This window comes from Leucopleurus acutus (assembly GCF_964270905.1).
Source record: "Leucopleurus acutus genome assembly, chromosome: 1".
NCBI classification, from domain to species: domain Eukaryota; kingdom Metazoa; phylum Chordata; class Mammalia; order Artiodactyla; family Delphinidae; genus Leucopleurus; species Leucopleurus acutus.
This window is the reverse complement of record NC_139142.1, coordinates 176,461,156-176,481,699: the sequence shown is the minus strand read 5'-3', so window position 1 is coordinate 176,481,699 and position 20,544 is coordinate 176,461,156.

Below are 20,544 nucleotides of genomic sequence, written 5' to 3'. Positions count from 1 at the left end.
CATCCCCTAATCCTAACCCGTACGATAACACTAACCCGTGCCCTCACACGTACGCTCCCCCTTAACCGTTGTCGTACCCTCACCTGGACCCTAAACCTTCCCTGTCCTCTAACGCTAAACCTAGCCCGAACCCTAACCTTAACTCTTCCCCGAAGCCTTACCATAACACGTCCCCTAATCCTAACCCGTACGATAACACTAACCCGTTCCCTCACACGTACGCTCCCACTAAACCATTGTCGTACCCTCACCTGGACCCTAAACCGTCCCCGTCCCCTAACCCTAACCCTAGCCCGTACCCTAAACCTTCCCCGAAACCTTACCCTAACCCGCCACTAATCCTAACCTGTAGGCTAACTCTAACCCGTGCCCTCAAACGTACGCTCACCCTAAACCGTTGTCGTACCCTCACCTGGACCCTAAACCATCCCCGTCCCCTAACCCTAACCCTACTCTAAACGCTAAACCTAACCCTTACCCGAAGCCTTACCCTAACCCGTCCCCTAATCCTAACCCGTACGCTAACAGTAACCCGTGCCCTCACACTTATGCACACCCTAAACCGTTGTCTTACCCTCACCTGGACCCTAAACTGTCCCCGTCACCTAACCATAACCCTAGCCCGAACCCTTCCCCGAAGCCTTAACCTAACACGTGCCCTATCCTAACCCGTACGCTTACACTAACCCGTGCCCTCACACATACGCTCCCCCTAAACCATTGTTGTACCCTCACCTGTACCCTAAACCGTCCCTGTACCCTAACCCTAGCCCGAACCCTAACCCTAACACTTCCCCGAAGCCTTATACTAACCCGTCCCCTAATCCTAACCCGTACGCTAACACTAAACTGTGCCCTCACATGTACGCTCCCCCTAAACCATTGTCGTACCCTCACCTGGACCCTAAACCATCCCCGTCCCCTAACCCTAACCCTAGCGCGAACCCTAACCCTAACCCTTCCCCGAAGCCTTACCATAACACGTCCCCTAATCCTAACCTGTACGCTATCACTAACTCATGCCCTCACACGTACGCTCCCCCTAAATCGTTGGCGAACCCTCACGTGGACGCAAAACCGTCCCCGTCCCCTAACCCTAACCCTAGCCCGAACCCTATCCCTAACCCTTCCCCGAAGCCTTACCCTAACCCATCCGCTAATCCTAACCCGTACGCTAACTCTAACCCATGCCCTCACACGTAGCTCCCCCTAAACCGCTGTCATAGCCTCACTTGGACCCTAAACCGTCCCCATCTCCTAAACCTAACCCTAGCCCGAACCGTAACCCTAACCCTTCCCCGAAGCCTTAACCTAACACGTCCCCTAATCCTAATCCGTACGCTAACACTAACCCGTGCCCTCACACGTATGCTTCCACTATACCGCTGTCGTACCCTCACCTGGACCCTAAACCGTCCCCTAACCCTAACCGTAGCCCGAACCCTAACCCTAAGCCTTCCCCGAAGCCTTACACTAACCCGTCCCCTAATCCTAAATCGTACACTAACACTAACCCGTGCCCTCACACGTACGCTACCCCTAAACTGTTGTCATACCCTCCCCTGGACCCTAAACCGTCCCCGTCCCCTAACGCTAACCCTGGCCCGAACCCTAACCCTAACCCTTCCCCGAAGTCTTAGCCTAACCCATCCCCTAATCCTAACCTGTAAACTAACACCAACCCGTGCCCAAACATGTACACTCCCCCTAAACTTTGGCGTACCCTCACCCAGACCCTAAGCTGTCCCCGTCCCCTAACCCTAACCCTAGCCCGAACCCTAACCCTAACCCTTCCCCGAAGCCTTACCCTAACCCCTCCCATAATCCTAACAGTAGGCTAACACTAACCCGTGCCCTCACACGTAGTCTCCCCCTAAACCATTGTCGTACCCTCACATGGACCCTAAACCATCCCCGTCCCCTAACCCTAACACTAGCCCGAACCCTAAACCTAACCCTTCCCCATAGCCTTACCGTAACCCGTCCCCTAATCCTAACCCGTACACTAACACTAACCCGTGCCCTCACACGTATGCTCGGCCTAAACCGTTGTCGTACCCTCACCTGGACCCTAAACCCTCCCCATCCCCTAACCCTAACCCTAGCCCGAACCCTAACCCTAACCCTTCCCCGAAGCCTTACCCTAACACGTCCCCTAATCTTAACCCGTACGCTAACACTAACCCGTGTCCTCAAACGTACACTCTACCTAAACCGCTGTCGAACCCTCACCTGGATCCTAAACCGTCCCCGTCCCCTAACCCTAGCCCAAACCCTAACCCTAACCCTTCCCCGAAGCCTTACCCTAACACGTCCCCTAATCCTAACCTGTACGCAAACACTAACCCGTGCCCTCACACGTACGCTCCCCCTAAACCGTTGTCGTATCCTCACCTGGACCCTAAACCGTCCCCATCCCCTAACCTTAACCCTAGCACGAACCCTAACCCTAACCCTTCCCAGAAGCCTTACCCTATCCTGTCCCCTAATCCTAACCCGTACGCTAACACTAACCCGTGCCCTCACATGTACACTCCTCCTAAACCCCTGTCGTACCCTCACCTGGACCCTAAATCGTACCCGTCCCCTAACCCTAACCCTAGCCCAAACCCTAACCCTAAACCTTCCCCGAACACTTAACCTAACCCGTCCCCTAATCCTAACCCATATGCTAACAGTAACCCGTGCCCTCACAAGTACGCTCACCCTAAACTGTTGTCGTATTCTAAACTGTCCCCTACACCGTCCCCATCCCCTAACCCTAACCCTAACTTTTACTCTAACACAAACCCTTACCCGAAGCCTTACCCTAACCCATTCCCTAATCCTAATCCGTACGCTAACACTAACCCGTGCCCTCACACGTACGCTCACCCTGAGCAGTTTTTGTACCCTAACGTGTCCCCTAAACCATCCCCATCCCCTATTCCTAACCCTAACCCTAACCCTTACCCGAAGCTTTACCCTAACCCATCCCCTAATCATAACCCGTATGCTAACACTAGCCCATGCCCTCACACGTACGCTCACCCTAATCCTTTGTCGTACACTAACCTGTCCCCTAAACCCTCCCTGTCGCCGTTCCCGTCCCCTAACCCTAAACCTAACCCTTACCCGAAGCCTTAAACTAACCCGTCCCCTAATCCTAATCCGTACACTAACACTAATCCGTGCCCTTGCACGTACGCTCATCGTTAACCGTTGTCGTACCCTATCCTGTCCCCTAAATCATCCCCGTCCACTAACCCTAAGCCTAACCCTTACCCGAAGCCTTACCCTAACCTGTCTCCTAATCCTAACCCGTACGCTAACACTAACCCGTGCCCTCACACGTACGCTCACCCTAAACTGTTGTCGTACCCTAACCTGTCCCCTAAACCATCCATGTCCACTTACCCTAACCCTAACCCTTCCCAGAAGCCTTACCCAAACCCGTCCCCTAATCCTAACCCGTACGCTAACACTAAACCGTGCCCTCACACGTACGTTCACCCTAAACCTTGGTCGTACACTAACCTGTCCCCTAAACACTCACTGTCGCCGTTCCCGTCCCCTAACCCTAACCCTATCCCTTACCCGAAGCCTTAAACTAACCCGTCTCTTAATCCTAACCCGTACGCTATCACTAATCCGTGCCCTCACACTTACGCTCATCCTAAACCGTTGTCGTACCCTAACCTGTCCCCTAAACCGTCCCCGTCCACTAACCCTAAGCCTAACCCTTACCCGAAGCCTTACCCTAACCCGTCTCCTAATCCTAACCCGTACGCTAACACTAACCCATGCCCTCACACGTACGATCACCCTAAACCGTTGTCGTACACTAACCTGTCCCCTAAACCCTCCCTGTCACTGTTCCCGTCCCCTAACCTTAGCCCTAACCTTAAACCTAACACTTACCCGAAACCCTACCCTAACCCGTCCCCTAATCCTAACCCGTACGCTAACACTAACCCATGCTCTCACACGTACGCTCACCCTAAGCCATTGTCGTACCTTAACGTGTACCGTAAACCGTCCCTGTCCCCTTACCCTAACACTAACCCTAACCCTAAGCCTTACCCGAAGCCTTATATTAACCCATCCCCTAATCCTAACCCGTACGCTAACACTAACCCGTGCCCTCACACGTACGCTCACCCTAAACTGTTGTCGTACCCTAAACTGTCCCCTAAACCTTCCCCGTCCCCTAAGCCTAACCCTAACTCTAAGCCTTACCCGAAGCCTTACACTAACCTGTTCCCTAATCCTAACCCGTACTCTAACACTAACCCGTGCCCTCACACGTATGGTCACCCTAATCAGTTATCGGACCCTAACCTGTCTCCTAAACCGTCCCTGTCCCCTAAGCCTAACCCTAACCCTAACCCTTACCCGAAGCCTTACCCTAAGCCGTTCCCTAATCCTAACCCATACGCTAACACTAACTTGTGCCCTCACACATACGCTCACCCTAAACCGTTGTCATACACTAACCTGTCCCTTAAAACGTCCCCATCCCATAACCCTAAACCTAATCCTAACCCTAAAACTAAACCTTACCCGAAGCCTTACCCTAACCCGTCCCCTAGTCCTAAACCGTACGCTAACACTAACCCGTGCCCTCTCACGTATGCTGACCCTAAACTGTTGTCCTACCCTAACCTGTCCCCTAAACCGTCCCCGTTCCCTAACCCTAACCCTTACCCGAAGCCTTACCTTAACCCATCCCCTAATCCTAACCCGTACGCTTACACTAACCCGTGCCCTCACACGTACGCTCACCCTAAACTGTTGTCGTACCCTAACCTGCCCCTTAAACCGTCCCTGTCCCCTAACCCTAACCCTAACCCTAACTCTTACCCACAGCCTTACCCTAACCCATCCCCTAATCCTAACCTGTACGCTAACACTAACCCATGCCCTCACACGTGCGCTCACCCTAAACCGTTTTCATACCCTAACCTGTCCACTAAACCATCCCTGTCCCCTAACCCTAACTCTAAACCTAACCCTAACTCGTCCCCTAATCCTAACCCATACATTAACAGTAACTCGTGCCCTCACACGTACGCTCACCCTAAACCGTTTTCATACCCTAACCTGTACCCTAAACCGTCCCTGTCTCCTAACCCTAACCCTAACCCTTACCCGAAGCCTTACACTAACTCGACCCCAATCCTAACCCGTACGCTATCACTAACCCCTGTCCTCACACGTACGCTCACCCTAAACCATTGTCGTACCTTAACCTTTCCCCTAAACCGTCCCCGTCCCCTAACCCTAACCCTAACTCTAACCCTTACCCAAAGCCTTACCCTAAACCGTCCCCTAATCTTAACACGTACGCTAACACTAACCTGTGCCCTTAACGTACGCTCCCCCTAAACCGTTCACGTACCATAACCTCTCCCCTAAACCATCCTCGTCCCCTAACCCTAACCATAACACTAACCCTAACCCTTACCCAAACCCTTACCCTAACCCATCCCTTAATCCTAACCCGTTCACTAACACTAACCCGTGCCCTCACACGTACGCTCACCCTAAAGCATTCTCGCACCCTAACCTATCCCCTAAACCGATCCCTTCCCCTAACCCTAACCCTAACCCTTACCAGAAGACTTACCCTAACCCGTCCCCTAACCCAACCCGTACGCTAACACTAACCTGTGCCCTCACACGTATGCTCACCCTAATCCATTGTCGTACACTAACCTGTCCCCTAAACCATCCCTGTCCCCTAATCCTAACCCAAACGGAAGCCTTACCCTAACCCGTCCCCTAATCCTAACCCGTACACTAACTCTAACCGTGCCCTCATATGTACGCTCACCCTAAACCATTGTCATACCCTAAACTGTCCCCTAAACTGTCCACGTCCCCTAACCCTAACCCTAACCCTAACCCTTACCTGAAGCCTTACCCTAACCCGTCACCTAATCCTAACCCGTATCCTAACACTAACCCATACCCTAATACGTACGGTCACCCTAAACTGCTGTCACACCCTAACCTGTACCCTAAACTGTCCCCCTCTCCTAACCCTAACCCTTACCTGAAGCCTTACCCTAACCCGTTCCCTAATCCTAACCTGTACGCTAAACTAACCCGTACCCTAACACGTACACTCACCCTAAACCATTGTCGTACCCTAAACTGTACCCTAAACCTTCCCCATCTCCTAACCCTAACCCTAACCTTTACCCGAAGCCTTACCTTAACCTGTCCCCTAATCGTAACCCATATGCTAACACTAACCCATGCCCTAACATGTACACTCACCCTAAACCATCGTCGTTCCCTTACCTGTACCCTAAAGCTTCCCAGTCCCCTAATCCTAACCTTAAACTTTACCTGAAGCCTTACCCTAACCCGTTCCCTAATTCTAACCCGTATGCTAACACTAACCCATACCCTAACACGTACGCTCACCCTAAACTCTTGTCGTACCCTAACCTGTACCCTAAACGTTCCCCATCCCCTAACCCTATCCCTAACCCTTACCCGAAGTCTTACCCTATCCGGTCCCCTAATCGTAACCCATACGCTAACTCTAACTCATACCCTAACACGAATGCTGACTCTCAACCATTGTCATACCCTAACCTGTTCCCTAAATTGTCACCATCCCCTATCCCTAACGCTAACCCTATCCCTTACCCGAAGCCTTACCCTAACCCGTCCCCTAATCCTAACCCAAACGCTAACACTAACCCTTACCCTTACATGTACGCTATCCCTAAACTGTTGTCATTCCCTAACCTCTACCCTAAACCGTCCCCATTCCCTAACCATAACTCTAACCTGAAGCATTACCCTAACACTTATCCTAATCCTAAAAGGTACACTAACACTGACCTGTACCCTAACACTTTCGCTCACCCTAAACCATTGTCGCATCCTAAACCATACCCATTCCCTAACCCTAACCTTAACCCTAACCCTAAACCCACTTATAGCACTATAACTCAGGAAAATTAAAATAACAAGAAACAACCACCCAGAGCAGTTTAGGGCTGCTCTGTTTACAAGAGCCTCGACTATGGTACAAATTAAATATCCTTGAAGGAGAGAAATGGATAAAGAAGTTTTCGTACTTACGTACAATGGAATATCACTCAGAAATGAAATCAATGTCGTCCGGCCCATACAAGCATAATGAATGGATTTAGGTACAATGATTCAAAGGAAATAAGTCACACAGAAAAAGAAACTTATCATAAGATATCACTTATAGAGGGAATGTAAACTTGGCTACACATTAACTGAATTACAAAACAGAACAGAGTCTCACATTTAGAAAACAAACTTATGCTTTCTTAAGGGAAATGGTGAGTTGGAGTGCTACGTAAAACCAGAGATTGAAATTAGCACAGATACTATTCCATAAGTCAAATATGTAATAGACAAGATATACTCCTTGCTCAACGAATTAGACTCAACACCGCCTATTCACTGCAGAGAAATATATCTGACAATAAGAATATTAAAACATATGTATTTATATGTCTCCGTAAGAGAATCAAGTGTGTGTAGAGCAGTATACGCAGCCATGAAAATCAACTAAACCCCATTATTAAAATAAATTTCAGAAACAAAGACAGTGAAGGAGAGAAAGTTCTTAAATAATTCATTCAGGGCTTGTGATGAAACTTGGATTTACCACATCTACACCCACAGCTGGGTGAGACATAAGGCAGGACACTTGGGGCTGAGAGGATTGGTGAGGTTCGGTGAGCAAATGGAGACCCTTTGAAGTAATACTGTATGCTACCCATTCCATGGGTCCCAACTCTCCTGCTTTAAGGGATTCTTCCTACAGCTAAAACATGCATGGGAAACCCAGAGGATTGTACACCATGTGATCGGGCAACGTTTCTAAAACGCATCTCATTTTTTGTCCCTTGGTACACGGGTTCGCCATTCCAGATGCTTTACTAAAAATCTCCCCACGTGGAGAGTCTGTGCCTTAAAACTCCTGTTTAGCATAGTTAGCAGTTTCTGCAGAGGTGGAACGGGAATAGGGAGAACCAATGAGAGACTAGCTGTAGGTGTTTGGATGGTCACATTTCACTCTAATTTCCCACCAGGAAGAGGAATTAACAAAAGGCTCAGCATGCCGTGATGAAACCAGATTAGGGCCTGAAGCAATCCTGCGGTTTTGCGGCCAGCTCACAGGAAAGCGAGTTGAAGAAAGGACCTCAGGGGCACTGTAATTCATAAACCTGCAGAGTTATAAATGACAGCTATCGTCCAAAAATATATTGAGGTAAGGCTGCAAAGAGGACTTGAAAGCATGGCACAATTGCAGGAAATGTATTTCAGGAGGTAGATGGAAACTGCATTTAAAGCATATGAAAAGCGGCAGAACTTCGACAATGATGTACTTGGCCAAAAAATGCATATGCGTTTTTTCCTGAATATATCCAGGAAAAAACGCATACGGCCTTTTTTGCCAACCAAGGAAGCGTGCAATGGAAATCCGCACTACAATGAAGTCTCACTTCCCACCGGTCAAATGGGCCATCTGAAAAAAGTGTAAAAACCAGAAAGGCAGGACAGGCCATGGAGAACAGGGAGCCTTGTTATGCTGATGGGCGGGATGTAAATGGTCAACAGCCACTCTGGAGAAGTGTATGGTGTTTCCTGAAACCTCTAAAAAACAAAGCTACAGACACTCGGGCACTTCCACGTATGACCCTATAGCTTAGGAAAATTAAAATCAACAAGACTCAGCCACCCCAAAGTTTAGGGCTGCTGTGTTTACAAGAACCTCGACAATGGAACAACTTAAGTATCCCAGAAAGAGAAAAATCGATAAAGAAGTTGTGGTACTTACATAGAATGGAATATCACTCTGCAATGAAATCAATGTCATCAGGCCCATAGCAGCATAATGAGTGGATTTAGGTACGATGATTCTGAGTGAAATAAGTCACACAGAAAAAGAAACGTCATAAGATATCACTTATAAAGGGAATGTAAACTTGGCTACACATGAACTGAATTACAAAACAGAACAGAGTCTCACATTTAGAAAACAAACTTTTGCTTGCTTAAGGGGAAAGGTGAGTTGGGGTGCTGCATAAAACCAGAGATTGAAATTAGCACAGATACCGTTCCATAAGCCAGTAATTGACAAGATATACTCCTTGTTCAACGAAGTGGACTCAACACCCCCTATTCACCGCAGAGGAATATATCTGACTAGTAAGAATCTTAAAACCTATGTGTTTATATGTCTCCATAAGAGGATCAAGTGTGCATCGAGCGGCATAAACACAGCAGTGAAAATCAGCTAAACCCCATTATAAAAATAAATTTCAAAATCAAAACACAAAGACAGTGAAAGAGAGATAAATTCTTAAATAATTCGTTCAGGGCTTGTGACGAAACCTGGATTTACAACATCTACACCCACAGCTGGGAGAGACATAAGGCTGGACACTTGGGGCTGTGAGGATTGGTGAGGTTCGGTGAGCAAATGCAAACCCTTTGAAGTAGTACTGCGTGCTACCCATTCCATGGGTCCCAACTCTCCAGGTTTAAGGGATTCTTCCTACAGCTAAAACATGCGTGGGAAACCCAGAGGATGGTCCACAGTGTGATCGGGCAAGGTTTCTAAAACGCATCTCATTATTCGTCCTCTGGTACTCGGGTTTGCCATTCCAGGCGCTTTACTAACAATCTCCCCACTTGGAGAGTCAGTGCTTGTAACCTCCTGTTTGGCACACTCTGCAATTTCTGCGGAGGATGAACGGGAATAGGGAGGACCAATGAGAGACCAGCTGGAGGTGTTTGGACGGGCACATTTCACTCTAATTTCCCACCAGGATGTAGAATTAACCAAAGACTCAGCGTGCCGTGCCGGAACCAGAATAGGGCCTGAAGCAATCCTGTTGATTTGTGGCCAGTTCACAGAAAGCGAGTTGAAAAAAAGAGCTCAGAGGCACTGCAATTCACAAACCTGCAGAGTTATAAAGGACAACTATCGTCCAAAAATATATTGAGGTATGGCTGTGAGGAGGACTTGAAAGCAAGGCACAATTGCAGGAAACAGATTTCAGGAGGTAGATTGGAATTGCATTTAAAGCATATGAAAAACGGCAGATCTTCGGCAACGATGCACTTGGCCAAAAAGGGCGTATGCGTTTTTTCCTGAATATATTCAGGATAAAACGCATACGCCCTTTTTGGCCAACCAAGCAAGCGGGAAATTCAAATCTGCACTACAAAGAAGTCTCATCCTAACACGTACCCTAACCCTGTCCCGCTACCATACCCTAACCTGTACCTGAGACCGTACCCGTTCCCTAACCCTAACCCTTACCCTAAGCTGTACACAAACACTAACCCATATGCTAACATGTACCATAACAGTAACTCGTAGCCATACACTAAACTTTATCCTTACCCTACCCCATATCCTAACCCTTTCCCTAAACCGTACCATAACCCATACCCTAATCCTAACCCATCCCCTAACCCGTACCCTAACCCATACACTAACACGTACCCTAACCCTAACCCGTTGTCATACCCTAACCTGTAACCTAATCTGTACCCATTCCCTAACCCTAACCCTAACCCTTACACTATCCCGTACCATAATCCTAACCTGTACACTAACACTAAACCGTACCCTAACACTTACCCTACTCCTAACCCATGGTCATACCCTAAACTGTACCCCAAACCATACCCGTTCCCTAACCCTAACCCTTACCCTAAACCATACCTTAATCCTAACCCGTACACTAATACTAAACTGTACCCTAACACGTACCCTAACCCTAACCCTTTGTTGTTCCCTATACTGTACCCTAAACTGTACCCCTTCCTTAACACTAAACCTAACCCTAACCCTTACCCTAACCCGTATCTAACACTAACCCATACACTAAACCTAACCATAACCCTGAATGTAAACCATGCCCTAATCCTAACCCATACCCTAACACTAACCCATACCTTAACCTGTACCCTAACACTAAACCATAGCCATACCCTAAACTGTACCTTAACACTAACCCGTACCATAACCATAACCCTAAACCATACTCTAAGCTGTACAATAATCCTAACTCGTATCCTAACCCTAAACCTTACCCTAAACCCTAATCCTTACCCCTAGCTTAATTTTGTTTTTTTGTATTTAAAAAAATATTTTCTTGGGTTAAAACAAACTAGCAGAACAACAAAATAGGGGGCTTCGCTGGTGGTGCAGTGGTTAGAATCTGCCTGCTAATGCAGGGGACACAGGTTCGAGCCCTGGTCTGAGAGGATCCCACATGCCATGGAGCAACTAGGCCCATAAGCCACAACCAGTGAGCCCTCGCATCTGGAGCCTGTGCTCTGCAACAAGAGAGGCCGCAATAGTGAGAGGCCCGTGCACCGAGATCAAGAGTGGCCCCCCACTTGCCACAACTAGAGAAAGCCCTCACACGGAAACTCAGACCCAACAAAACAAAAATAAATAAATAAATAATAAACTCCTACCCCCCCAAAAAAAAGAACAACAAAATAAAACAGAAAGTATCCTGAGTGTCCCTCAAAAAGCTAAGTCTGAAATAGTTGGTACTTCTGTTCTATGGACTGTTATGTAGCCTATAAAAAGTGTGAGAGCTAAATCTGTTTTTCTACAGTGAGAAGCATGATATTCCAGATGTATAGAACACCTGGATAAAATGAGAACTCTACACATTATGCTGGTCGTTTCAGTAAATGGGAAAGGATGGCAAGTGGTAAAATATTATCTTTTCCTTTAATTTTTTAAATTTCACTTGTTACAAAGAACTTCAATTATAATTGTACTTTAAAAAAGTAACAATGGAAATTTAAAAGAAAAAATATATATTGTGTGTTCAGTTACGTTTCATAGAATTATGAAATGCTCCACCCTCTGGCCATTACCTGCAAAAGCAGCTTTAATACCTATGCTAATTTTCACTTCATATGAACAAGTCCTGCAGGGCTGTAAAGGAAACCTGCCTTCATCATGTCTTGCGGGAGGTAAAGGCCAAAGTATTTCAAAATGTGGCACATATTTCAAGAAAACCATTTGAAGAACTAAGCTGTAATAACCGTTTGAAAAATAAAAGGACATGCCTGAAAGCTCAATTTCAAAGGATTATGAGACACATGCAAATCCAACCACACAGAGGTATCAGCTCACACCATTCAGAATAACCATCAGGAAAGAAACTACAAATGATCAATGCTGAAGAGGTTGTGGAGAAATGCATACCCTTAATTTGAAGTGGGACGTAACCTGGTAAGAGTCACTAATGGGAACAGGGTGGAGGTGCCTTTAAAAGGTAAACATTGAGCTACTATATGATCCAGCAGGCCCACTCCTGGGCCTATAACATAAGAAGACATAATTGGAAAGACACAGGCAGGCAAATCTGCACTGCAGCAGTATTACAATAGCCAAGACATGGAAACAACCAAAAGTCCATCAACAGATGAGTGGACAAAGAGGAACTGTTACATGTAGAGATGGAATATTAGCTCGGGAAAAAAATGAAACAATGCCATTTGCAGCACCATAGATGAGTCTAGAGGTAACCATGCAACTTGTAGTAAGTGATAAAGCAAAAGACACCTAACGTATATCACTTATAGGTGTTACCTGAAAATTGATAACAATGAAGATATTTCCACAGAGAAAGGCAATCACAGATTCATTGAACAAACTTATGGTTCCCCAAATCGAAAGGTGTGAGGATTGGATACATTACGATATTGGGGTTAACATAGATATAGAAACACATGTGAAATATATAATCACCAAAGACCTACGGAATACCAAGAGAAGACTACTCAACATTGTGTCATAACCTACCTGGGAAAAGGTTCCAAAGAAGAATAGATATATGTATGTGTGTGAAAGACCACATCTTGCACACCTAGAACAAAAAAAAAACATTGTAATCAAATTTGCTGCGATAAAAAATAAAAATTAAATTAAAAATATGAACAAGAAATAATGAGACATAAACTGAAAGGAATTTTTCCTGGCACATCCCATTCTAATTTGCAACCTAGAACAGGACTTCCATTAAGGCTCTGTTGCCCTGGTAACCAGATTTGGTAAAGGAGAAATGCTGCCGCCTTGTGGCTGTTTCACACAACAGCAGCTTTAAACCAAGAGGTAATGTTCACTTAATATTCAAAATATGTGCAGCACTGTAAAGGACACCGGGCCTCAAAAACTGTCCTGGGATCGTAATCGACCAGAAAATTCAAAAGACGTCAACATTTCAAGAAGACAATGTCAAGAGGCATATTTTACGCACATTTTGTCTTTTCTTTTTTTTCTCTTTAAAATAAAAGGAAATTGAAAAATGCGCAACATCAGCAATGAATAAAGCCATGCAAATCCAATTACAGAAATGTTCACCTCACAGCCGTCAGAATGTTCTTCAGCAAAAAGTCTACAAAGAATAAATGCTGAAGGGGTTTCAGAGAACTGTGTACCCTCCAGCTGCTGGGGGGATGTAAACTGGTAACAGCCAGTAGTGAGAACATAATGGAGGTGCGTTTAAGGGTGAAAATTGAGCTACCATGTGATCTGGTAGGTCCTTTGATGTGCCTATCACCTGAGCAGAGCAGAATGGAAAAGACACAGGCTGGCAATCCTGTACTGCAGGAATATTTAACATAGCCAAGACTTGGAAGAAACCGAAATGTCCATCAACAGAAAAATGCACAAAGAGGAAGTGGTCCATGTAAACAATGGAATATTAGCCATGGAAAACAATGAAACAGTGCCGTTTGCACCACCATATAAGGACCTAGAGATAATCACTCAAGTTAAAGAAAGAAAGTGAAAGACAGATATCCTATGACATCACTTCTAGGTGTTACCTAAAAGTTGATACTCATGAACTTATTCCCAAGAGAAGGAAAAGCATGGATTAAGAAAAAAAATTATGTTTAACCAAATGGAAAAGTGTAAGGAATGTGTGAATTAGGATATGAGGGTTAACAGACATGTACTAATACATATGAAATATATAATCACAAAATACCTATGGAATACCCAGAGAGGTCTAGGCAACACTCTGTAATAACCTACACGGTAAAGAATGCAAAGATAAATGACAGATACATTGATATAATGAACCAGATTCTGTACACCTAGGAGAAACAAAATATTTTTATCAAGTTTGCTCTGATAATTAATAAAAATTAAATTTATAAAACAAACAAGAAGTAAGGAGATATAAGCTCTTGGGGATGTGCTCTGGCACATTCCACTCTAATTTGCAGCCTACTAACACGATTTCCAGGAAGGCTCTGCTGCCCAATAACCCAGAGTTGGAAATGTAGAAATTCTGCTGCCTTGTGGCCGTTTTCCGCAAGAGCGGCGTTAAACCCACAGCTAATGTTCTCTTAACATTCACAAGGACTCAGGGCTGCAAAGGACACCTGCCCTAAACAACTGTGCTGAGGTAGGGAATGGACAATAAAATTCAAAACTGACAAATTTTTCAAGACGACAGTATGAAGAGGTAAGTTTGACTCACTCTCTTTTTTAAAAAAAGGAAAATGGGTGAAAGCTCAACCTCAGGAATTATTAGACTCATGCAAATCTAATGTACAAAAAGGTTTCAACTCACACCAGTTGACTGACCATCAGCAAAAGGTCTACAAACAATAAATTCTGAAGGGGTTTTAGAGAACTGTGTACCCTCTAGCTGCTGGTGAGATGTAACGTGGTAAGAGCCAATAATGAGAACAGAAAGGAACTACGATTAAAAGTAAAAGTTGAGATATCATTCGATGCAGCAGTCACACCACTAGGCCTCTCACCTGAGAAGACCAGAATTGAGAAGATGCGGGCTGCAAAAGCTGCACTGCAGCCTTATTCACAATAGCCAAGACAGTGAAGCCACCAAAATGTCCATCAACAGATGTATGGATGAAGAAGAAGTGGTCCACGTTCACAATAGAATATTAGCCATGGAAAACAATGAAACACTGCTATTTGAGGTGCCATAGATGAGCTTGGAGGTAATCACAGAATATGAGGTAAGTCAGAAAGCAAAAGACCTATATCCTATGATATCACTTATAGGCGTTATCTAATAACTAACACAAATGAACATATTTCCACAGAGAAAGACACTCACAGACTTAGAAATTAAGTATGCTTATCTAAAAGGAAAGGTGGGCAGAATGGATAAATTAAGATTAACGTTACCATACGTATACAAATACATATAATAAACATATATCAAAAAGACGGACCATATAGCAAGGGAGGTCTATGGAACACTGTAATATTTTACATGGGAAGAGGATCTGGACATGAATAGACATATATATTGTACAAATGAACCAGATTGTGTACATCTGGACAAACAATATCTAATCATTACCCCGATTAAATAAATTTTAAAAACCAAGATGTAATGAGACATAAACTTATGGGCGTTCCTCCTGGCACATTCCATTCTAACTTAAAACCTAGGACCACAACTTCCAGAAAGGCTCTGCTGCCCTAGTACTCAGATTTGGGAAAGGACAAATGCTGCTTCCTTGTGGCCGTATACCACAACAGCAGCTTTAAACCCAGTGCTAATGGTCACTAAATATTCACCAAACTTGCAGTTCTGTAATGACATCTGCCCTCCAAAAAAATCCTGGGGTCGAATATCCACCAAAAATTCAAAAGAGAGCAACCTTCCAAGAAGAGAGCTTCAAGAGATATATTATACTCACACTTGATTTTTAACAGAAAGGAAAAAGGCGTGGAAAATGATGAATTTTAGGAATTTTTAAAGTCATGCAAACCCAAATTACAAAAACCTATCAGGTCACAGCAGTCAGATTGGCCATTAGCAAAAATGCTGCAAACTATAAATGCTGAAGGGATTGTGGAGAAGTTCGTACCCTCGGTTCTAAGGGAGACATGGTAAGAGCCACTAATGAAAACACAATGGAGGTGCTTTGAAAAGGTAAACATTGAGATACTAGTCAATCAGTCACACCCACTGCTGGGCCTATCACCTGAGAAAATGAGAATCAAAAAGTCACAGGCTGGCAATCTTGCACTCCAGCAATATTTAATATAGCCAACACTTGGAAGCAACGAAAATGTCCCTCAACAGAGCTATGCACCAAGAAGTGGTCCATATACACAATGGAATATTACTCCGATAAAAATATAAATTAAATTTAAAAAACAAACAAAAATAAGGAGACATCAGCCTTTGGGGGTTTATCCGGGCACATTCCACTCTAATTTATAACCGAGGAAGACCACTGGCCGGAAGCTCTGTTTCCCTAGTACCAGCATGGGGAACAAAGAAAGGCTGCTGCAATCTGGCCGTTACCTGCAAAAGCAGCTTTAAAGCCTGTGCTAATGGTCACTTCATGTGAACAAGTACTGCAGGGCTGTAAATGAAACCTGCCCTCAAAATGTTTTGAGGGAGGTAATGGCCAATAAATTTCAAAATGTAACACATACTTTAGAAAATACTTTGAAGAGCTAAGCTGCAATCACAGTTTGAAAAATAAAAAGGACATGCCTTAAAGCTCAATTTCAAAGGATTATGAGTCATATGCAAATTCAACCACAAAGAGGTATCAGCTCACACCAGTCAGAATATCCATCAGCAAGAAAACTACAAACAATAAATGCTGAAGCCATAAAAAGAAACGAAATTGAGCTATTTGTAATGAGGTGGATAGACCTAGAGTCTGTCATACACAGTGAAGTAAGTCAGAAAGAGAGAGACAAATACCGTATGCTAACACATATACCTGGAATTTAAGAAAAAAATGTCATGAAGAAGCTAGGGATAAAACAGGAATAAAGACAGAGACCTACTAGAGAATGGACTTGAGGATATGGGGAGGGGGAAGGGTAAGCTGTGACAAAGGGAGAGAGAGGCATGGACATATATACACTACCAAACGTAAGGTAGATAGCTAGTGGGAAGCAGCAACATGGCACAGGGAGATCAGCTCGGTGCTTTGTGACCGCCTGGAGGGGAGGGAGGGTGGGAGGGAGGGAGACGCAAGAGGGAAGTGATATGGGAACATATGTATATGTATAACTGATTCATTTTGTTGTAAAGCACAAGCTAGCACACCATTGTAAAGCAATTATACTTCAATAAAGATGTTAAAAATAAATAAATAAATGCTGAAGGTGTTGTGGAGAAATGCATACCCTCAACTTTAAGTGAGATGTAACCTGGAAAGAGCCACTAATGAGCACAGAATCGTGGTGCATTTAAATGGTAAACCCTGAGATACTATATGATACAGGAGGCCCACTCTTGGGCCTATAACATAAGAAGACAGAATTGGAAAGACACAGGCAGGCAAATGTGCAGTGCAGCAGTATTACAATAGCCAAGACATGGAGGCAACCAAAAAGTCCATCAAGAGGTGAGTGGACAAAGAAGAACTGGTACATGTACAGATGGAATATTATCTAGGGAAAAAAATGAAACAATGCCATTTGCAGCACCGTAGATGATTCTAGAGGTAATCAGGCAAATTGTACTAAGTCAGACAGCAAAAGACACATATCCTATAATATCACTTATAGGTGTTTGCTAAAAATTGATACCAATAAAGATATTTCCACAGAGAGAGGCAATCACAGATTCATTAAACAAAGTTAAGGTTCACCAAATGGAAAGGTGTGAGGACTGGATATATTAGGATATTGGGGTTAACATAGATATAGAAACACATGTGAAATATATAATCACCAAAGACCTACGGAATACCAAGAGAAGACTACTCAACATTGTGTCACAAGCTACATGAGAAAACGATCTGAAGAAGTATAGATATATATATATGTGTAAAAGAACCACATCTTACACACCTAGAACAAACAAAACATTTTAATCAAATTTGCTCTGATAAAAAATAAAAATTAAAAAAAGAACAAGAAAAAAAAGAGAGAAAAAAGGAAAAAAAGAACAAGAAGTAATGAGACATACACTTAAGGGACTTTTTGCTGGCACATTGCATTCTAGTTTACAACCAGAACACGACTTCCATTAAAGCTCTGTCATCACTAATAAAGCAGCTTTATAAGCAATGTTGAAGGTAGCTTAAAAGAATTCTCACTAATTATTGACAGTAACAAGAAAACAAACAAAAGTAAAAATCTCACGGCAAAAGGTATACATAGAGTAAGGGTAGTTGATCAAACACTTATTAAACTTCTGTAAAGAATAAAAGACAACAGTAGTACTTTTTTTAAAAGAGAGGGCCCAAATAAATCAGAACTGAAAGAGATGATGTTACAAGAGCCACCACAGAAATACAAAGTATTCTAAGATACACACAGGGTAACTCAGGGCTCAGACTGGACAGAGCCCACTCTCCATTCCCCTGTACATGACTTACAGGAGCCTCAGGAACTGAGGAGGGGGTTCTTGAGGAGAGGCACAAGATAGAAGATGTTAGGCATTAACATGACTGCATTCATTTTAAACATGCCTGAACTACATTCACATGAGATGATTTTGTCCTGTTTGTACATCAGCACCTCTAGTCGGAACTGCAGATCTTTGGTTTCACCACCTCTATGACAGCATTAGCTTCACCTGCTGTGGACCGTCTCCTATAGGATTTCTAGAACCACAAAACATCGAAGCTTCACAGGACCCAGAGTCTGTGCGACTCCACTCAGAGTCTCAACTGCACTCAGAGACTCAGAGTCTCAACAGAGACTCCCCTCTTGGAGGACACACACAAAATAGTGTGCACATCAGGACCCAGGGGAAGGAGCAGTCACCCCATAGGTGAATGATCATACCTAGCTGCTAGTTTTAGAGGGTCTCCTGCAGAGGTGGGGTGTGGCTGCAGCTCACTATGGGGACAACGACACTGACAGCAGAAGTTCTGGGAAATACTCCTTGGCGTGAACTCTCCCAGAGTCCACCATTAGCCTCACCAAGAGCAAGGTAGGCTCCAGTGCTGGGTCGCCTCAGTCCAAACAACCAACAGGGAGGGAACCCAGCCCCATGCATCAGCAGACAAGTGGATTAAACTTTTTATTAAACTTTTATTTAATCCACAGACAAGCAGACTAAAGCTCTGCCCACCAGAGCAACACCCAGCTCTACCCACCACCAGTTCCTCCCATAAGGAAGCTTGCACAAGCCTCTCAGATAGACTCAATCACCAGAGAGCAGACAGCAGAAGCAAGAAGAACTACAATTCTGCAGCCTGTGGAAGGAAAACCACATTCACAGAAAGATAGAGAAAATGAAAAGGCAGAGGACTTTATACCAGATCAAGGAACAAGATAAATCCTCAGAAAAACAATGAAATGAAGTGGGGATAGGTAACCTTCCAGTAAAAGAATTCAGAATAATGATAGTGAAGATGATCCAAGACCTTAGAAAAATAATGGAGGCAAAGATCGAGAAGATGCAAGAAATGCTTAACAAAGACCTAGAAGAATTAAGGAACAAACACCTAGAAGAATTAAAGAACAAACAAACAGAGATGAACAATACAATAACTGAAATGAAAAATACACTAGAAGGAATCAGTAGCAGAATAACTGTGACAGAAGAACGGATAAGTGACCTGGAAGACAGAAAGGTGGAAATCACTGCCATGGAACAGAATAAAGAAAAAGAATGAAAATAAATGAAGACAACCTAAGAGACTTCTGGGACAACATTAAATGCAACAACATTCGCATTATAGGGGTCCCAGATGGAGAACAGAGAGAGAAAGGACTCGAGAAAATATCTGAAGAGATTATAGTTGAAAACTTCCCTAGCATGGGAAAAGAAATAGCCACCGAAGTCCACGAAGCACAGAGAGTCCCAGGCAGGATAAACCAAAGGAGAAAAATGCCGAGACACACAGTAATCAAATTGAAAAAATTAAAGACAAAGAAAAATTATTGAAAGCAACAAGGGAAAAATGAAAACATACAACGGAACTCCCATAAGGTTAACAGCTGATTTCTCAGCAGAAAATCTACAAGCCAGAAGGGAGTGGCATGATAAATTTAACGTGATGAAAGGGAAGAACCTACCACCAAGAGTACTCCACCCAGCAAGTATCTCATTCAGATTTGATGGAGAAATCAAAAGCTTTACAGACAAGCAAAAGCTAAGAGAATTCAGCACCACGAAACCAGCTCTACAACAAATGCTAAAGGAACTTCTCTAAGTGGGAAACACAAGAGAAGAAAAGGACCCACTAAGACAAACCCATAACAATTAAGAAAATAATAATAGGAACATACATATTGATAATTACCTTAAACATGAATGGATTAAATGCTCCAACCAAATGACACAGGCTCACTGAATGGATACAAAAACAAGATCCATATATATGCTGTCTACAAGAGACCCATTTCAGACCTAGGAACACATACAGACTGAAAGTGAGGGGATGGAAAAATATATTCCATGCAAATGAAAATCAAAAGAAAGCTGGAGTAGCAATACTCATATCAGATAAAATAGATTTTAAAATAAAGAATGTTACAAGAGACAAGGAAGGACACTACATAATGATCAAGGGATCAATCCAAGATATAACAATTATAAA